The sequence below is a fragment of the Balaenoptera borealis genome (assembly GCF_965194805.1).
Source record: "Balaenoptera borealis genome assembly, chromosome: 3".
NCBI classification, from domain to species: domain Eukaryota; kingdom Metazoa; phylum Chordata; class Mammalia; order Artiodactyla; family Balaenopteridae; genus Balaenoptera; species Balaenoptera borealis.
This window is the reverse complement of record NC_138866.1, coordinates 157,777,014-157,794,587: the sequence shown is the minus strand read 5'-3', so window position 1 is coordinate 157,794,587 and position 17,574 is coordinate 157,777,014. Positions and strand designations below refer to the sequence as shown.

The window sequence follows — 17,574 nt, the reverse complement described above, 5'->3', positions numbered from 1 at the left end:
ATAATTTATATATAAGTAAAACAGGAGAAGGAAGAGGAGGGAGAAAAAGACACCACCTAAAGAGGCATGACTTATGAGAGCATTAACAGAAAAAAAAAAATAGAGGCCGATGGAACAGAGGTTGTAGCAGTCGAATGTACGGGACTCAGCAAGTGCCTGGCTTGTGGAGACGAGTGGTAGGAAAGCCAGAGGAGGCCCTGGGGCTTGAGTGGTTGATGAGAAACCGAGTACGGTTAACGGGGTGGACAGAGCAGGGGGGATGTGATGCGTTTGGCTTGGAGCTCTTAGACTTGAGGTGCAGGTGGGTCACCGAGTTTCTTTAGTGACCTTGGAGACCCAGAGCGGTAGCTCAGCAGCGCCATCAGGACGGAGACGCTGTGGAGACCGAGTCATGGAGGCCGCAGTGCTTTGATGCGGGGCGGACCCCAGCCCTCTTTGAAGTCCAAAACCCCACTGATACCAGACACTCATGGTTCTTTTTGCTGGAAACTGTAGGGCATGCTTCTAATTTTCACAATGAATTTAGCACCAGGATTATAATTTTCCTCTCTGCTTTTTTCCCTGATTTCATTCTTCGGTGATTCGAGGTGACCCTTGAATTCTCAGTGATAATCCTTCCAACACCCTCTCCAGCGCTTCCTTGGCCTCATCTGTTCTAACCACCTCCATCTCCTCCCCACTGCAGCTGCTCGTGCACACGACACCTCAGAACTGTTATCCTGCATACTTTATTCTTCTCATGACGGCTTTTCCAGAACACACGTAATTAAACTAAAATCCTCCCAAACAGGTCTGTCCCTGTTTGTCTTAAAATGTTTATTGTCACTCACTCTTGAGACAAAGATGAGCATCTGCGAGCATGTATAAATATACTTATGGGTCTACCCAGAACATTTTTTGTGCCCAGAACATTTTTTCATAAATGTGGCCTCCATTGGTCCTCAGAACAATGCCATGAAGATGGGCTGTGGCTGCATTTCTCAACAGGGTAATACCTGCCAAGTATCACTTCCTGAAATTGATTCTGCAGATCCAGGTGGGGGATGACCTAGTACATCCTTAGTGAAACCCTGAGAAATCAGAGGGGAGAGAGACTTTAGGGAGTTACCATGATGAGTCCCCACAGAAGCCGGTTCAGCTGGGGATGCGGCTCTGAGAACTCAGATGAATTCCTCGTGGCATGGGGCTTCGCAGGCTTTAATCCATGCCAGGCAGCTCTTTTTAAGGTTCACTGTGTCACCAAGTTTTAACTAGATTGCCTCCTCCTCCTCCTAAGAAAACACAGAGAAACAGAGCAAAAGACCAAAACCAAAAAAAAAAAAAAAGCCAAGAGAGACTTTGGAATCCCAGTCAAGCTCTGTAAAGATCTTCCAAGTAGAAAAGAAAGTCACAGCAACTAATCTTCCCTTCCCCCTCTTTCCTCGTCAGTGTAGGGGTCACGCTGGCTGGTGGAGAGCTGTGCATCCCAGCAGCAAACCTGCCTCTTTGCCCTCTTTTTTAAACCAATTTTCTTGATGAACACGTTGATTTATCTTGTTCTCATAGCAGTGTGTACGCTGTAGGTCAGAAAGCCAATGTGGGGTTTCTGAGGATGGCTGGGGGTGTTTTTTCCACATTCACTCTAGTGAGTCCTTGGCAAGATGGTCACCGGGTCTCCAGTCTGACTGGTGAACCACAGTGGAGTCCTGGGTACCCAGGGATTCGTACTCACTAGAACCTGCCTCTGTGGTTCTCTGAAGCTCCCGCTTTCACAGACAGCATTACCCTGGAGCATGCTTTCAGGTCTGCCTAGGGGAAGGCTGGGAACAATATTCTCTGGGCATACGTGTTATGTTACCTCAGATGCTTCTGGATTGTGTACTTGGCACTCAGGCACATGGCCCAGAGTCTGTGACCTGATCCAAGCCTGAGGATTGGGTGAGAATGAGCACTGTCGAGCATGGTCCCTGGAATCAGGCATCAGTTTGTCAGAGAGAAGCACTTTCATTTCTTCGGATAAAGTGTGACTTCAGGGGCTGTCCATCTTTCATTAATTAGCCACCACTGAAGTCCCTGAGGGTGAAGCCATTCTCCCTGATCCTGGTGTTGCTGCCCATGTTAGGGGCCTTGCCTTCCACACCATTGGCAGGTGAGGGCTGCTCAAAAGCTGCTCTTTAAAAAAGTGCTTTGTGACCACCAGAGGGGTGGGATAGGGAGAGTGGGAGGGAGGGAGACGCAAGAGGGAAGAGATATGGGGATATATGTATATGTATAGCTGATTAACTTTGTAATACAGCAGAAACTAACACACCATTGTAAAGCAATTATACTCCAATAAAGATGTTAAAAAAAAAAAAGAAACCAAAAATAATTAAAATAAATAATTTGGTTTTTTTTCAGTCTTATCAGAGGAGGGGAGGAGGACTGGTGTGGCTGGCAAGGCAGGCTCAGCGGAGTTGGAGGGCGCAGGACACTCAAATATGCAAACGTAGCTCCACCCCAGTTCTTGGGTTACCACTCTTATACAAAAAGTATGTGGATCAGTTGCGAATTTATCAAGCATTGTAATGTAATAGCACACTAAATGAAAGTGTGCTTTTGGTTTTCAGTCATCGTAGCTCTGTAGCTACAAGAGAACAGATACTCTTTTAGCACAGACACCAGAATCTCATGAGTTTCCTCAAGTTAAGATTTAAAGATTTGGGCTTGTTTCCCTCTGTCTCCAAGTGCAAGTAGTCAGCCATCCAACCCAAGTGTCCTTGAACTCCTTATGCCCTAATTCAGTTCTACAATAGCAGCAACTGAGTTCCCCAAAGCCAGACCATCAAGGGATACTCTTTTCTAGGTGAAACCCAAACATCATTTACTGAGCTGCTCTGTCACTGCATGTCAGGGGCTGCCGAATTCATACCTGTGGTATTGTGATGTAATAAGACATACATATTTTGGTCTTTGTCCCTGGCTCCTGACCAGAGCTCCTAAAACCCTTGTGATTGCCTAAGTGATAAGAGCAGTCAGAGCGTCTTTGGTCATATTTGCTTTTTGTGCCCAGTTGCTGAAATAGCTCCATGGTGATAAAGGTGAAAGCATTTCTGTTATTCATAACAAGCCCCTTTCAACCATATCTGAGTTTGTGCTGAGGTGACTTTTAGAAGCGCCTAAGGATGGGGACTGGTCTCCAGGGAAGCCAGCCATATGATTAGAGGGCTGGAACTCTCCCCTGCAACCTCTGGGGAGGGGAGAGGAGCTGGAGGTTAAGTTAACCACCAGTGGCCAACAATCGATTCAGTCACACCTACATAATAGAACCTCCATAAAAACCCTAAAGCAAGGGGTTCGGAGAACTTCTGGGCTGGTGAGCACATCCACTCTGGAAGGGTGACATACTCCAACTCCACGGGGACAGAAGCTCTTGCACTTGGGACCCTTCTAGACCATACCCTATGTACCTCTTCATCTGGCTGTTCATCTGGATCCTTTATCATATCCTTTACAATAAACTGGTAAATGTGTTTCCCTCGATTTATAGCAAATTTATGGAGCCTAAGGAGGGGGTTGTGGAATATCCGGATTATAGCCAGTCTCTCGGAAGCCCAGGGGACAACCTGGGGCTTGTGGTGGGTGTCTGAAGTGGGGGAAGTCTTGCGGGACTGAACCCTTCACCTGCTGGGTCTTCACTACATTCACATACTTCGTGTCATAATCGAATTGAATTGTAGACACCTGGCTGGTGTCTGAGCAGTTGGAGAATTAGCTGGTGCAAGAAAAACCCACACATTTGGTGTCAGAAGTGTTCTGTGAGGAAAGGAAACTAGCGTTTTTTGCTTTAAAATCCCTTAATACAAGTTGTATATTTATGCCTTTCTGCCTCAGAAAAACAACTCCAGACTCCCCAGATTTCCCTGGAGCCTGCTGCCGGAATAACCACCCTTGGTACCAATTTCCGTATCAGTCAAAGTGGTTAGTTGCAACCAGCAAACTCTCTCAATGGTTTAAAAAGAAAATAAATTTTTGAAGGGCCATTGGGTGGTTAGAAAGTGGGCAAGAGCAACCAGAGGCTAGGAGCCAGAGCCTCAGACAAACGTGTCCTGCAGAACCGGTCCACGGGGCACTGCCAACACCACCTGCCCGCGGGGCCCTGGCTTGTCGTCCAGCATCACCAACGCCGGCCGCAGGAGGCTGCCGGTGGTGCTGGTGGCCCTGGGGCTGAGTGTTGCTCTGCGGCTACTGGATCCCTTCTCCTTTCTCTGGCTTCTTTGCATCTCCCGCCGTGTTAGCAGCTGGGGCTGCCGTGAAGCCATGCTGGGGACTGGGGGGCTTGAACAACAGTAATTTATTGTCTACACTCGGAGGCAGATGTCTGAGGTCAGCATGTCTGCAGGATTGGTTCCATCTGAGGCTGTAAGGGAGAAGCTGTTCCAGGCCTCTCTCCTTGGCTTGTGGACGGCTGTAGACATCTCTTCCCTCTGTGCCTGTCTGTGTCCAGATTTCCCGTTTTTATAAGGATGCCAATTATATTGGATTGAGGCCCATAGTAATGACCTCACTGTAATTAATTACCTCTGTAATGATCTTACCTCCAAATAGGGTCCCATTCTGAGATAGCGAACCTAGGACCTCAGCCTATGAATTGGGTTGGGGGGAGCACAACCCATAACACTAGTTCCATATGCAAAGTGTCTAACAGGTATTATATGATCCCTGGCCTGTTCCCTAGTTTGGCGAGGGTGACGTGGAGAAAGGGTAGATGCAGACTTTGGGTCTTCTTTAGTGGAAGGTTGGCTTTCCTGTCTGCAAAGCTCACACAGTGGGGAGTTCCTCAGCCTTGGGAAGGGGTCAAGATCCTGTACGGCTGAAATTTCCTATGTCTGTGTGTGCCAGCTTGTGTATAGTGTGTGTGTGTGTGTGTGTGTGTGTACAGCACAGACATCATCCTAACTTTCAGACGCATTGCTGTGTAAAAGAAGAGTGATCTAATGTAAAATTCTTCATGGTGGGTACACTAGTTCTTTATTCCCATAACCCAGGCATCATTAAATTACCTTTTACCAATAGTTGGTGAAATCGGTGAGATACACAGGAATAAGATTTATGAAGCCATTGAACATACAGCTATTAAAATAGATAAAGCAACATCATCTAATGAAATGTGAGCTTGACAGTGAAAAGTGTGGGCCAGCTTCAGGAATGCTTCAGAAATGTCACATTATTCTTTTGTAACCGTACCATAGGTAGCCCAAATTTGCTGTGATTCCAGTACCTTTAGAGAAAAGCATATTTAGTCCCTTTTTGTGTCTCTCTTATCACTGCCAGTCTTGGCCTCAGCTGGGTGGCCCATATGAGGGATCTAGTCTCTAAAGAGTTCTCAAACTGTTGACATGCTTTTTTCAAAATATTGGTATCATTAAGATTCCAGTGAAAGCATGATTTCGCCAAAAAATTATGTGGTTCATCATTTCTTCAGGAAGCATGTGTTTTGTGCACAACTCTGGAATGCTTGCCTTGGGTTATAAAGCAGAGTTATCAGAGCAGATACTTAATGCCAAACCAACATCTTGCAACCAGTGTTTTCATCAAAAATATACCTGAACCATGATTCAAATATGAACAAGATAACAGGGAACAGAAAGTCACTCATATGTCAAGATCAGAATAAATAACAGAAATAACCAAGGAAAGGTGGGATTGGTCCAGGAAGACTTGTAGGAGTTTTGAGCTAGATGTAATAAAACATGATTACTGAGTGAAAGGAAACTGAGCGCAGAGAGAGGTAGGGCTTCGTTAGGATAACTCCATCTGTGGCCACTCTAAGTCCCACCTGCCTGTGAGTCCTCAAAAGGCATCTTCTCAGGCTCTTCCTGGCATAAGCCAAACAAAATCCCAGAATCCTTTTTTGATATTTACAGATTTCATCATCTGGTCCTTGCCCAGACAAATATTGACCACCCGCAGGGGAACCACCAGCTTTGCTTCTCAGCAAGACTGCTGGGTCCCCATTCCCGCCCACTGCCTCCCAGAAAAGCCTCCCATGGCCTCTGGAGACTGGGGCACAGGCCATCTTTTCTGGCTCCCAAAATAAGACAGGAACTGCTTGGGTGGTAGCCGAACCGATTTTGAGAAACCTGATGTGGGTCAGTCATTTGAGGCTAATTTCAAACATTTCAGTAAACATCAACCCTCCCAACTCTGGGAGAGATACAGATACCTACCCAGAAAGCTACGTAAACATGTTTTCCCTGCGATTGCTGTACTTCCTGTATCCAGTCAAGCCAGAAAGACCACAAGTGCTACCTTTCTCACAGTATTTTTCCACTTCTTGGCTGGGTCTCAGCCCGAACATGGAAGTGCAGAAATAAGCAAGAATAATAAAAGCTGGGCCCCTTCCAGGAAACGTGCAAGAGGAGTTCACACTGTTCTCTTCAGTTTCACTAGCAGTCACAGTAATAGAGCGAGCCCTGGGTTTTATGCCCTTGTCACGTGAGTGAGAATGTCTGGGAAAGTGACAGCAGAGAAAACGTACCCACTCCCCAACTCCTCAGGTCCTACAAGACCAGAATCGTGGACTTGGCAGGTTTCTAAGTCAATACCTCTCATTCTGAGTTAACTGAGGTCCAGAGAAGTGAACCGTGATAACAGCTGTGCCAGGGAAAGAGGTCAGGGCTCCTGGCTCAGACCCCGCCGGAGCCGCGCAGTGATGCTCAGCCTGTGGCGGTCCCCACAGCTGCTTCTGTCGCCCTCCTCACACCCGCCTCCTTAGATGTCGAAGGCAGTGGGAGATGCACAGGCCCTCGTTCCACATGCTGTGAGGGACCACGCCTACTGGAAGTGAGAGGTGTGGGGAGATCCAGTTTCACCTGACCACCTAGAAATTCAGACTTTTGGAGCAATAGCAAATGTTTGACTTCTCTGTTTTTCCATTATTATTGTGCCATTCAGTCATGATGAGAGTGCCATGACCTCGGGCACGTAGCCTCGGTCTTCTAGTCTGTAAGATGGTGATCATCATGGAACCCACTTTATGCAGGTGCCTGCTCACAGCACCACTGCTGTTAAATCGTTGCTATTATAAATCAGCAGTATTTTTCCATGGATAGCATTTTCTGATAAACTGTGAGCAATAGATCGAGGATACAGGGCAGTATGCAAAATGAGGACGTAAGCAGGAAGAGTCCATTGTCCTGGGTTCATCTGAGACAGTGAGTGAGGACTCAAGAGGAGTTGGTATAATTCACGTTGCCTTCATCCAGCTCTGGGCGCTCTCTGGAGAACCCAGAATTCCGAGGTCCATAAACAAGTTCAATAGAAATCCCTTCTTAAGCATATACTTATGGATTTCTGGCATTTAAGAGAGAATTATAAAAAAAAGGAATGTTCAGAAGCCAGTCTTTTTAACACATTTGAGTGCTTTAAAAAAAATGAAAAACAAAACACCACATACTTCTTACAATCTTAAGAGCAAGAAGGTAGATATTTTCAAATGCAAACAAAATAAAGTGAGAAACTGTGAAACAGTATTAGCGTATTTGAGGGAATTCTATTGATACTACTGCAGAGATTTTAAAATACCATTTGAGAGCAGAAGAAAAGCCACCTGTCAGTGAGGTTCATCTGCACACAGTAACCTGAAAAAGTCACATTCTTTCTCTCATAAAATTCTAAAACAGATGATTAATACAGCCAAGGACTGAATTAGATTAATTAATTTGGCTAATTTGAAATAATATGGCATTTCGACAGCATAATTTAGTCTCAGCTCAGTGATGAAAAACGGACTTCAAGAGATCCTTCCCCAAGCATTTCAGTCTTGAAATCATTTCAGTTTCATGTTGCTCTAATTAGTCAGTCCAGTCACAGGAGGAAGGAGAGGAAAATACATTTCCTCAGTTCATGGTCAGTCGTTCTCTGCCCATGTGGACGTTAGTGCTCTCGCTCCTCACTCGGGGGCTGGACCGCTACCGTAATGGACAGTAATGGATGGACGGGGCTCGGGGGAGGCAGCGGGGCTGCTGAGTCCAGGGAGGGAGGACTTCACAGGCACATCACTCTCTGCCTCCGGGAGCATGTCTGCCCCAACACAGACAGCTGAAAGCAGGTCCGCTTATTCATGACCATCTCCTTCAATATTATGTGAAAAACCAAGCAGAGAGTGGCCAGGCCAAAATCAAGGGCGAGATCAGGACACACAGTCGCATGCCTGGCCCTCCTCCTACACGGCTGGGCTCTCCCCTGCTCCTCCTGGAGATCCCCACTCCCCTCGTGCCCTCTGAACTCTCCTGCTTTCTCCAGGCCTGCTCTCTCTTGCTTCTCCCCGAAGCTGGTCTGGTCTCAGAGCCCTCTGTCCATCTCTCCTCTGAACCTCTGAGAGCTTACGACCTGTGCCACTCGCAAAGCCCTGGCCACTCCCTGAGTTATTTCATTCGCCATGTCTCTCTGTGTGTGCAGACACGTGTCATGTCCCCCCATGGAGGGGGCTGAGTCCGTCTCTTAGGGATCTGCTTAAGTGTTTGGCCTGTGGTTCCCTCTCTAAGAGCCACATCATGAGCTCTCCTTGCGCAGACTTCGACTGAACTACTTGACTGATTCTCAGACCATCAATAAAAGTAGGAGTTGCTGGTACCATGCTGTTCATTTTCTAAAAATATCAAGTTACATTAGACCCTGGGGTCAACAGTCTAGAATCACTCTAAATAATTCAGATACAGTGAATTCTGAAATGTAGCTGTGACCTCAGGAAATGTTTCAAATACGAAACAAGGGCGGTGCTGTTGGTAGGGAACATAAAAACCATACTTCTTAGGCGAGTCCATTTATCTCTGGGTTGTATTTCAAATGGGATCTGGAAGGATCTGGAGCAGGTTTGGAAGCCGGTGGCTGTCGTCTGGGACATCAGTGTGAACATGGACAGCGTTGCTGCATGGGTCTGTACGCCCTGCTTTTTCAGGGACATTAGGATACGTGACCAGCAAGGGAGGTCCCAGCAGGAACAAAGCCTCCACAGAGAGCTCATCAACACTGTCCTGGTGGAATCTGGCAGCCCTGCATGTGGAGACGCTGGCTCACTGTCCGAGGGCCAGGCCTGTGTCGTCTAGTCCTGCTGGCTTAGAGCTGTATTTGCATTCTCATTGTGGCATTATCCAGCTCTGTTTTCCCTCTTCTCTAAAACTTAAAATTCCATCTCAACTAAAATTAATGCTTTTTCAGTACAAAGCACTTATCCTAACCATCCTTTCATCAATTTTCAAGAATTGTATTAATGCAACAGTTGGATAATAATGACCCTTTTTACACCGAAATAGTAGCTGGCAACCAATTTACTTTCAAATTCAAAGGAGAAAAAAAACAAACACGAAAATAGACTCATTTGTTCTGGGACTAAGGACCAAGTCATTCCTTTTCTTACTTTTCAGTGTAAATAATTCCTGCTCAAAAGCTTCCTGGCAGAAAGCTGAGCAGGAAGAGAGAGAAGAGGTGGCTCGTTAAGTGTTTGAGGCCATGGGTGCTGGTCCGCCACAGCCTGGACCCGGGCGCTGGCCCATGGGCGTCGTGCCCGGGGAGGAGAGTCCTCCTCTGGCTCCCAGGCCTCCCTGGGCAAAGCGCCAGGAGCGAGCGGGGCTCTGCCCCCCCACCCCGACCCTGAGGGCATGACTGGTGGGATAGAACAGGGCCAAGCTCAGTGCTGAAGGGTCCTGATCCCATCAAGGAGGGGCTGGTATTCCCTAATCGCGGGGATTAAGGGTCCCGGATCCCAGGGCAGAACCCAATCCCAGAGCCCGATGCCGCCCGCGTGCCCTGGGCAGTGGGGCCGCCCTGTCCCAGCACACGTGCGGGCGCCACACACTTTCCTCGGCCTGGCCGGCGTCTCCCTCTTGACCTCCTGATCCCTTTCTCTTAGATCAGGAAGGGAAAGGCAAAAAAGGAAACCTCATCGCTGACTTCCGGGACTAGATCTTACTTCAGTCTTCCCATGACCAGGAGGCAGGAGTTGTTATGATACTGAATTTTATTTACAGTGAGGAAAAGAGATTCCGAGAGTTGGGGATTGGTACAAAGCTGCACAGCAGTCAAGTGAAGGGCTAAGCTTTGGGCACAGAACTTGGTAACTCCAACGTCCGTGAAGAGTCATCCCCGTGGAGCGCCCCCTGAAGGGCTCTTGCTCCTGCTGCTGTGGGTGAGCGGATACTGGACACCCAGTGGACCTCCACCCCAGGCCCTCACCCAGTGGTGTGTGGAGCCCACTCAGGACCCAGGCACCCACCCGCAGCTGCCGTGCTCAGCCAGGGGACTGCCCTCCGGGGAGCGCACCCAACCTGCACTGGAGACAGGGGACCGCTCTGAAGGGCCCTCCCACTCCATGGGCTCCCCGGGGGCAGTGACAACTGTATTGTATCTGCTGTCTCCCGCTGCCTGGGTGTGTGTCCTTACCCAGAGCCCACGGCCCCCCTCTTTGCTGTCCTGAGTGTTGCCTGAGGACCAGCAGCAGGGCACCTCCTGTAAGCTGGTTAGAAATGCAGACCCAACCCCTCTTCCAGACCTGCTGGACCGAGATCTGCATTTTAACAAGATACGACTCAGGCCTCAAATAGGAGCTGTTTAGATACATTCTTGAAAAATGCCAAAAGTAGACAAAGCAAAATAAAATAATGATAGTACCAGGGGTTTTTTTGTTTTTTAATTTGGCATCATTTTGAAAACACTGTTCAGTATTTAAAAAAATAAAAAGTAAGGCAGAAAAAGCACATTGTAAAAGCTTTTTCTAAATTTCAGTGAAAACCCAATTTAACTTTTAATTTATTTGCTGGTCTTTCTGACCCACCGTAAGTTTTGCTTGCCTGGTATGGTGTTCCTGCAGTATAAATACTGCTGCAGTAAATCACTAGGTTTTTAGCCTCTGTGCAGCAGGAGGGAAGGCTTCCAGATAATGAAACCTGTTGCCCTCCTGCCCAACCATCAGTCTCATCTTGAGTCTCATCTTGCCAAGGGTTTCAACTCAACACCCCTGGAATATTCAGCTGCTTTATGAGCTGCTGGAAAAGTAGCTTATCGACTTGGTTACCACTTAAGGCCATAAGAACAACCAGGATTTCAGATGAGATTCTTTGGCCAGCAGTGTCTTTGCCCAGCTACTCAGAATTGACATATACGAAGTTAGAAAATCTGTTGTGTGTGAAATAGAAATCCACAGGGTGGAGAAGGGGGGATACTTCGCTTGTCATTTCAGTTTTTGTATTTCAGAACTTCTCCAAAAAGGCAATAATAACCTCTCACCATGGCATTGCTGCTTCTGCCTTTCATTTCCAAGTGACAAACAGTAGGGCACGGTGAGAAACTGAGCTGAAAACATGCAAAATGTGACCTTAGGATGACAGAATTCACCCCACAGCCCCACAGGCTCAAGCCACAAATGTAGGAGTCCTTCCTCACTCATATTTTGTCCTTCTCTCTCCGTGTGACAAAGCCTTCGTGGCTCCACCTTCAGAATCTCTGTCCAGTCCATCTGTTCTCCTCACGCAGGGCCCACCTCCCCACAGGGCCACGTTCAGTGTCCTGGATCGGGGAGCCTGGTCGGTCTCTGTTCCACACAGGGACTCTGCACAAGGCTGTGCTTCACACACCGTATTTTTAAAGGAAAATACGATTAGTCCCTCCTGCAAAGAGTATAAGAAAGAAAATTAAACTAGAAGAGACAATAATTGTATGAAGAGATATTAACTGAATGATAATCAGTTCTTACAGACGCGGAGGGGATCTTCCTGAGATGGGCCTGTAAGGGCCTGTCTGTCCCTTCAGGAGTCTTTGCTTGTAGTCCTAGGGGGGTCAGGGCTCAAATTCAAACAGAACAGATTCTAAAATAAGACCCCCAATAGTGTCCTGGCTAGTAGGGGATTAGGAAGAAATTTCCCGGTAGGACTAGAGAAGTCCCCACTACTAGGGGGATCGGGTGCCAGGGTGGTGCTGGTGTCCCCTGGCCTCGGAGGCAGAGTCTGCGGCCCTGCACGTGCTGTTGGCCATGCACCTGTCCGGGGCGCGGGGCCCACATGGATTGGGTGAGGCCACCAGGAAGCCATCCAGCTGCCAGGCGTCAAGGGTCCCAGCAGCACCACACCCTCAGGGAACCCGGGAAAGGGAGAGGGGCCAGGCAGGGTGACAGTGGGACAGACGCAGAACGTGCGAGTGGCCGTGATAGCATTTCTGTTTATTTTGCAGCGTCCCCAAGGCCGTGTGGACTGGACATGGGCCTCATTTCCTGTCGCCTTCTGGTCCTCCCTGTCCATGTGTCCAGGCGGGAGAAGCTCCCCGTGTGCCGGGAGGGAAGCCCTGGCCTCTGGGCTTAGATGATGAGAGAGACTGAGGCTCCTCCCCCTCTTTTTGTTGTTCGGTAAAACCCCGGAGGTGGTTGATAAGGGCCTGCCGGGGGCCCTGCAGCCACAGCTGTCCAGCTCAGCCCCCTGTCGGCAGGTCGTTTGGGTAGGGGATGCAGCTTGTTGAGGGTGATGACACAAGTCCTCCATGGCCCCTTTAAGGGGAGCCCCCCAACTCCCGTGACTGAGTCCTACTCCCACTGTGGCTCAGAACCTTCCAGAAGCAGAGCCCACGTGGCCCCCAGCACCCAGCAAATTGGAGGGTGAACTTGGCCTTCTGAAATGCACGCTTCTCCTGAATTAGGATGTTCAGGAGTGTAGGAAGCTGTCCCGTCATAGCTACAAAAAGCCAAAACTGACATCAGGGGAAGACAGCCTCATTCTCTGGCTGAATTAGACAAAAAGTGGAAATCGCCTCCGTCTCCTACCACCCGGAGTTCAAGTCTGGGAGAGGTCTGTGTGGGCATGTGTGGCTGATGCCTCGGGATTTCCCGGTGGGGCCCCAGCCAACCACCCAAGGGCAGGTTCCCTGCGGTTACTGGAGATGCCACATGTCCTGTCCCAGACCTCCGTCCTCCTGAGTCTCAGGAGAAGGGGGCAGAGGGTGGAGGAAGGTGAGGAGCATTTGCTGAAGGCCCGCAGGAGAAGCAGAGTCCATTCATCTCGCTGCTTCACAGGCTGGTGCTGAGCCAAGCCTTTCTCACAGACAGAGTTTAACCCCAAACCTCAGCCTGTGAACACAGATGACCACAGAGCTTCTTTTTACTTTTTTAAAATTTATTTATGAATTCATTTATTTTTGGCTGCGTTGGGTCTTTGTTGCTGTGTACCAGCTTTCTCTGGTTGCAGCAAACGGAGGCTACTCTTCGTTGCGGTGCACGGGCTTCTCACTGCAGTGGCTTCTCTTGTTGCAGAGCACGGGCTCTAGGCGAGTGGGCTTCAGTAGTTGCAGCACGCAGGCTCAGTAGTTGTGGCGCACAGGCTTAGTTGCTCTGCGGCATGTGGGATCTTCCTGGACCAGGGATCGCACAGTGTCCCCTGCATTGGCAGGCGGATTCTTAACCACTGTGCCACCAGGGAAGTCCCCAGAGGTTCTTTTTAAAGAGAAGGATACAAAAGGGGATGTTTGAGGCTGAATTTGTGTCCTCCCCATACTCATCAGCTGAAGTCTAACCCCTACTAGCTCAGAATGTGACTGGATTTAAGGAGGTGATTAATGAGGCCACTAGGATGGGCCCTGATCCCGTAGGGCTGGTGCCCTTATAAGAGGAGATCAGGATACAGACACACACAGAGGGATGACCACGTGAGGATGCAGGGAGAAGACGGCGTCTACACACCCAAGAGAGGCCTCAGAGGAAAGCAGCCCTGCTGACCCCCGGACCTCGGATTTCCAGCCTCCAGGACTGGTGGTGAAACCCTCAGTCACAGGAGCCTTGTTATGGCCACCCGAGCTGACCGCACTCTCTGGGCACCCCCTGCTCTCCCCAGACACCCCCAAGGAACCCTGGCACTTCTTGGAATGCCGTCTGAAAGACCCTGATCTAAGCCATTCCTCATTTTGGAAGCACGAAATCGCACTCAGGGTTTGCAATGTGTCCATTAGGCGCCCCCGGGCCCTGGCAGAGCAGACAATGCACCATAGCTGGGCCCCAGGGCACCATGATGGGGACATCTCGGCTGAGACTGGACCAGCACTTCCGGAGCCGTCCTCCCTGCTGGCTGGAGACGTCGTGTCCCACCCCTCCCACTTCCTCCTCTCCCCTCCCTCTTCTCCTCTCCCCTCCCTGCTCCGTATCAGATGTGCGTGGACATGGGGTTCGCAGCGCACCATGCACCGCTCCTGCTCAGCTGATGCGGCAGTTACTTTCCCCTTCCTTCACACAGTTGGGCCTAATGCTTATCTCCCCGGATGGCCTGGTGACTGACCCTCAACAGTGTGGAGCGAACACAGGTCAGAGGATGGTGGTCTCCTGCTGCAAGTGCCCAGGCAGTGAAAGGCACGCCATGGAGGAAGAAGGAATCGAGCAGAGCATCATTAGACTTGGCCACTTTGGCTGCTTCTCATGTTTCCTCTACAGGAAGGGTTGGCTTCCTGCTGCCACACAGACAGCTCTGCAAGAAGCTGGTCCTGACCCCACTCTGGTGGGGTGTCCACGCTGTGATCGAAGGGGAGGCATGGAGGCTGTGACTGCCAGTCTGTTTCCCTAAGGAGCTGGGGACCCAGCCTGCCTGGTGGGACCTCTCACCTGCTGGTTACGCTAGACCTCCCAAGCTTTGTGCCATCCAAGGGTGTTAGTCAAGTCAAGCTGCGTAACAGACACCACAAATGGTGGCTTAAACGACAGACATATATTCTCTCCCAGACCTGGAGGCTGAAGTCCGTGATCAAGGCATCACCAGCAAGGGCTGGTTCCTCCTGAGGCCTCTCTCCTTGCGGTGTAGACACCATCTTCTCCCTGTGTCCTCACATGGTTGTCCCTGTGTGTGTGTCTGTGTCTGCATCTCCTCTTCTTATAAGGACACCAGTCCTATGGGATTAGGGCCCCACCTACATGACCTCATTTTACCTTAGTCTCCTCTGTAAAGACCCTATCGACCCTATCACCAAATACCGTCACCTTCTGAGGTGTCTGTGCCTGTGTTCGTTGCTCCACATCCTCACCAGCATTTGGTGTTGTCGGTGTCATTCTAATAGGAGTGTAGTGGTATCTTGTTGTTTTAATTTGTATTTCCCTGCAGACATATAGTGTGGAGCATCTTTTCATATGCTTGGTTGCCATCTGTATACATCTGTATATCTTCTCTGGTGAGGCGTCTGTTAAGATCTTTGGCCCATTTTTAATCTTCTTATTGTTGAGAGGTATTGCTTTTTTCACGAAAAGAAAAAAGGTTATAGTTTTTATGACGAGATATCCCCATAAACAGCAGAGATGTGAAGATAGTGAACTCTCATCTCCTTTAAGGTGCATTCAGTTGCTTTTCATACTTCATACTGAGGAACGATCAATTACTGATTTATTAAATGCTTAGAAGGTGCTTATCACCTCGACTTGGTCTGTGACCTCCCAGAGATTGTAATTTTGCTGATTATGTAAATCTACACATACAGTCACACCAGCAATTCAGAGATTCATGCAAGGAGCATCTTTAGTTAGGGCATGATCGCATGGTTCGGAGTTTAAGGAAAGAGGTGGATGTTGCCTGGAGTGGAGAGGTCGGGGTGGGGGGAGGGAAGAGCCCTTCGGGAGGACAAACACACACACACACACACACACACAGACACACACACACACACACACACACACACAGACACACACACACACACACACACACACATATACACAGCCAGAGCCCGTCTGGCGTTATGATTATGTTACACCAGCTTTGTGATTCTAAGCAGGTCCTTTACACTTTCTGTCCCCGAGTCTGCTTGGTTTTGTTTTTCTTCTGAGTAATAAGGAGCATGGTTCCGTCCTCATGTGTTCTCCTCAATGAAATGGGAGAGCTAGTTTGAACTTGTAAACTGTAGTGTCTGCCACAGGCCTGCGTGGTGTGAGTGCTGTCTTGCCATCCTCACCCATTGTTCCCTGCAGGTGGACCCCCCAGGGGACCCTGAGGTGGGGGGCTGTGGTGATGGGGCTGGGGAGTCTCTGGGTGTCTCTCAGGCCCCACACGCCTGCACCCCAGTTCTTCACCCTGGTCCCGAGTCACCCAGGCATTTCCCTGAAGCACTTTCACCCTGGAAAGGCCCACTCTGGGCTGGAACATGCTCCCCACAGGAAGATGGTGGGGTGGTTTAGACCCCCCTTCCTCCCATGGAGAGCCAGCTACTCCCCAAGTGCTCTTGACTGGATGTTTTTATGTCCCCCCAAATTCCCTATATTGAAATCCCATCTCCCCAGGTGATGGAGTGAGGAAGTGAGTCCTCTGGGAGGTGATGAGGTCATGAGGGTGGACCCTCACGATGGGATTAGAGAGTCCCATCACCCCTTCCTCCAGGTGAGGACAGAATCTGCCTGTCTTGATCCTGGACGTCCAGCCTCCAGAACCGAGAGGAATCAATGTCTGCTGTTTATAAACAACCCCCGCCAACACAAGTCTGTGGTTCTGGGACAGCAGCTCAACTCACTGAGGCGGAGCCTCTGGGGACTCAGCCTTCTGGGTGACAGGGAGCCTAGGGACAAGGCCCCTCCTGGCCACAGGAGGGGAGCCCCGGGGGGGAGGAGATGGAGTCGCCCTCAGGGTCCAGGCTGCGAGGCATCATGGTGTCGCCGTGTCAGCGAATCTCCCAGGTGGCGTCGGGGTGGCTGGTCAGCTCCTCGTCCTCGTTTTGGGCTGGGCATTTGGTGGGGCAGGGGAGGGCAGAGGATCGGGACCAGCCCAGCTCGACTGGCCCCCATGCAAGCCCCTCTGTGTCCCAGAGGCCATCTGTGCTGAGCTGGCGCCCTGTGGTCCTGGATTCCAGGTGGAGAGTTAACCGAAGCTGAAGCCTACTCCCTGTGAGCGGGGCCCTGAATGGATCGTGGGCCCTGAATGGATCGTGTTCTTCCTTTAGATGCAGGAGGCTCAGGAGGCAGCCCTGGAGGAGTCTGGCGCTGTGGGCATCGCCTTTACCAGCATGCGATTCTTCATCACTAAGGTAAAACTGCTGCCTCCTAAATAGGGCACAGAGGTGGATTGCAATAATAGAAAAAAAGTGTCTTTTCATATATTATTAACTGGTGATATTACCAAAATATATGGAAAGAGGGCCACATTCATTGATTAGTTAGGGGTGTCGATGCCTCTTGCTCAAACTGGGAAAAAAGAATGAGTGGCATCTGAGTCATTTTTCCGTCCAGTACGAGTGTGGGTGACCAGCTGGCTTCACATCCTGGTTCTGCCAGCGCACACAGCCTGTGGCGAGTTCCATGACCATCCAAGCCTCCTGCGTCCTCAGTGATTGCAACAAGTAAATGGAGCTACACAGGCACATACTCACACATGGATAAACACACACAGAGTCACAGACACACACACACACACGTGTGCATTATTCCAACTCTAGAACATTCTGGAAAAGGTAAAGCTATGGAGACGGTAAAAAGATCAGTGGTTGCCAAGAGGTAGCGGGGAGGGAAGGATGAATAGACAGAGCACAGAGGACTTTTAGGACAGTTGAAACTTCATTCCTTGCTGGTGGGATGCAAAAAGGTACAGCCACTTTGGGAGACAGTTTGGTGGTTTCTACCCA

General features: G+C 49.6%; 1 long non-coding RNA gene across 1 annotated transcript in view; it reads left to right on the top strand.

Annotated features, from left to right (window-relative positions):
• The window catches only part of LOC309625977, a 68,194-nt gene that overhangs the window by 5,485 nt on the left and 45,135 nt on the right, over positions 1–17,574 (top strand). Inside the window, exon 2 of the long non-coding RNA XR_014242862.1 lies at positions 16,897–16,980. This is a non-coding gene — a long non-coding RNA (uncharacterized lncRNA). The remainder of the gene's footprint in view (positions 1–16,896; positions 16,981–17,574) is intronic.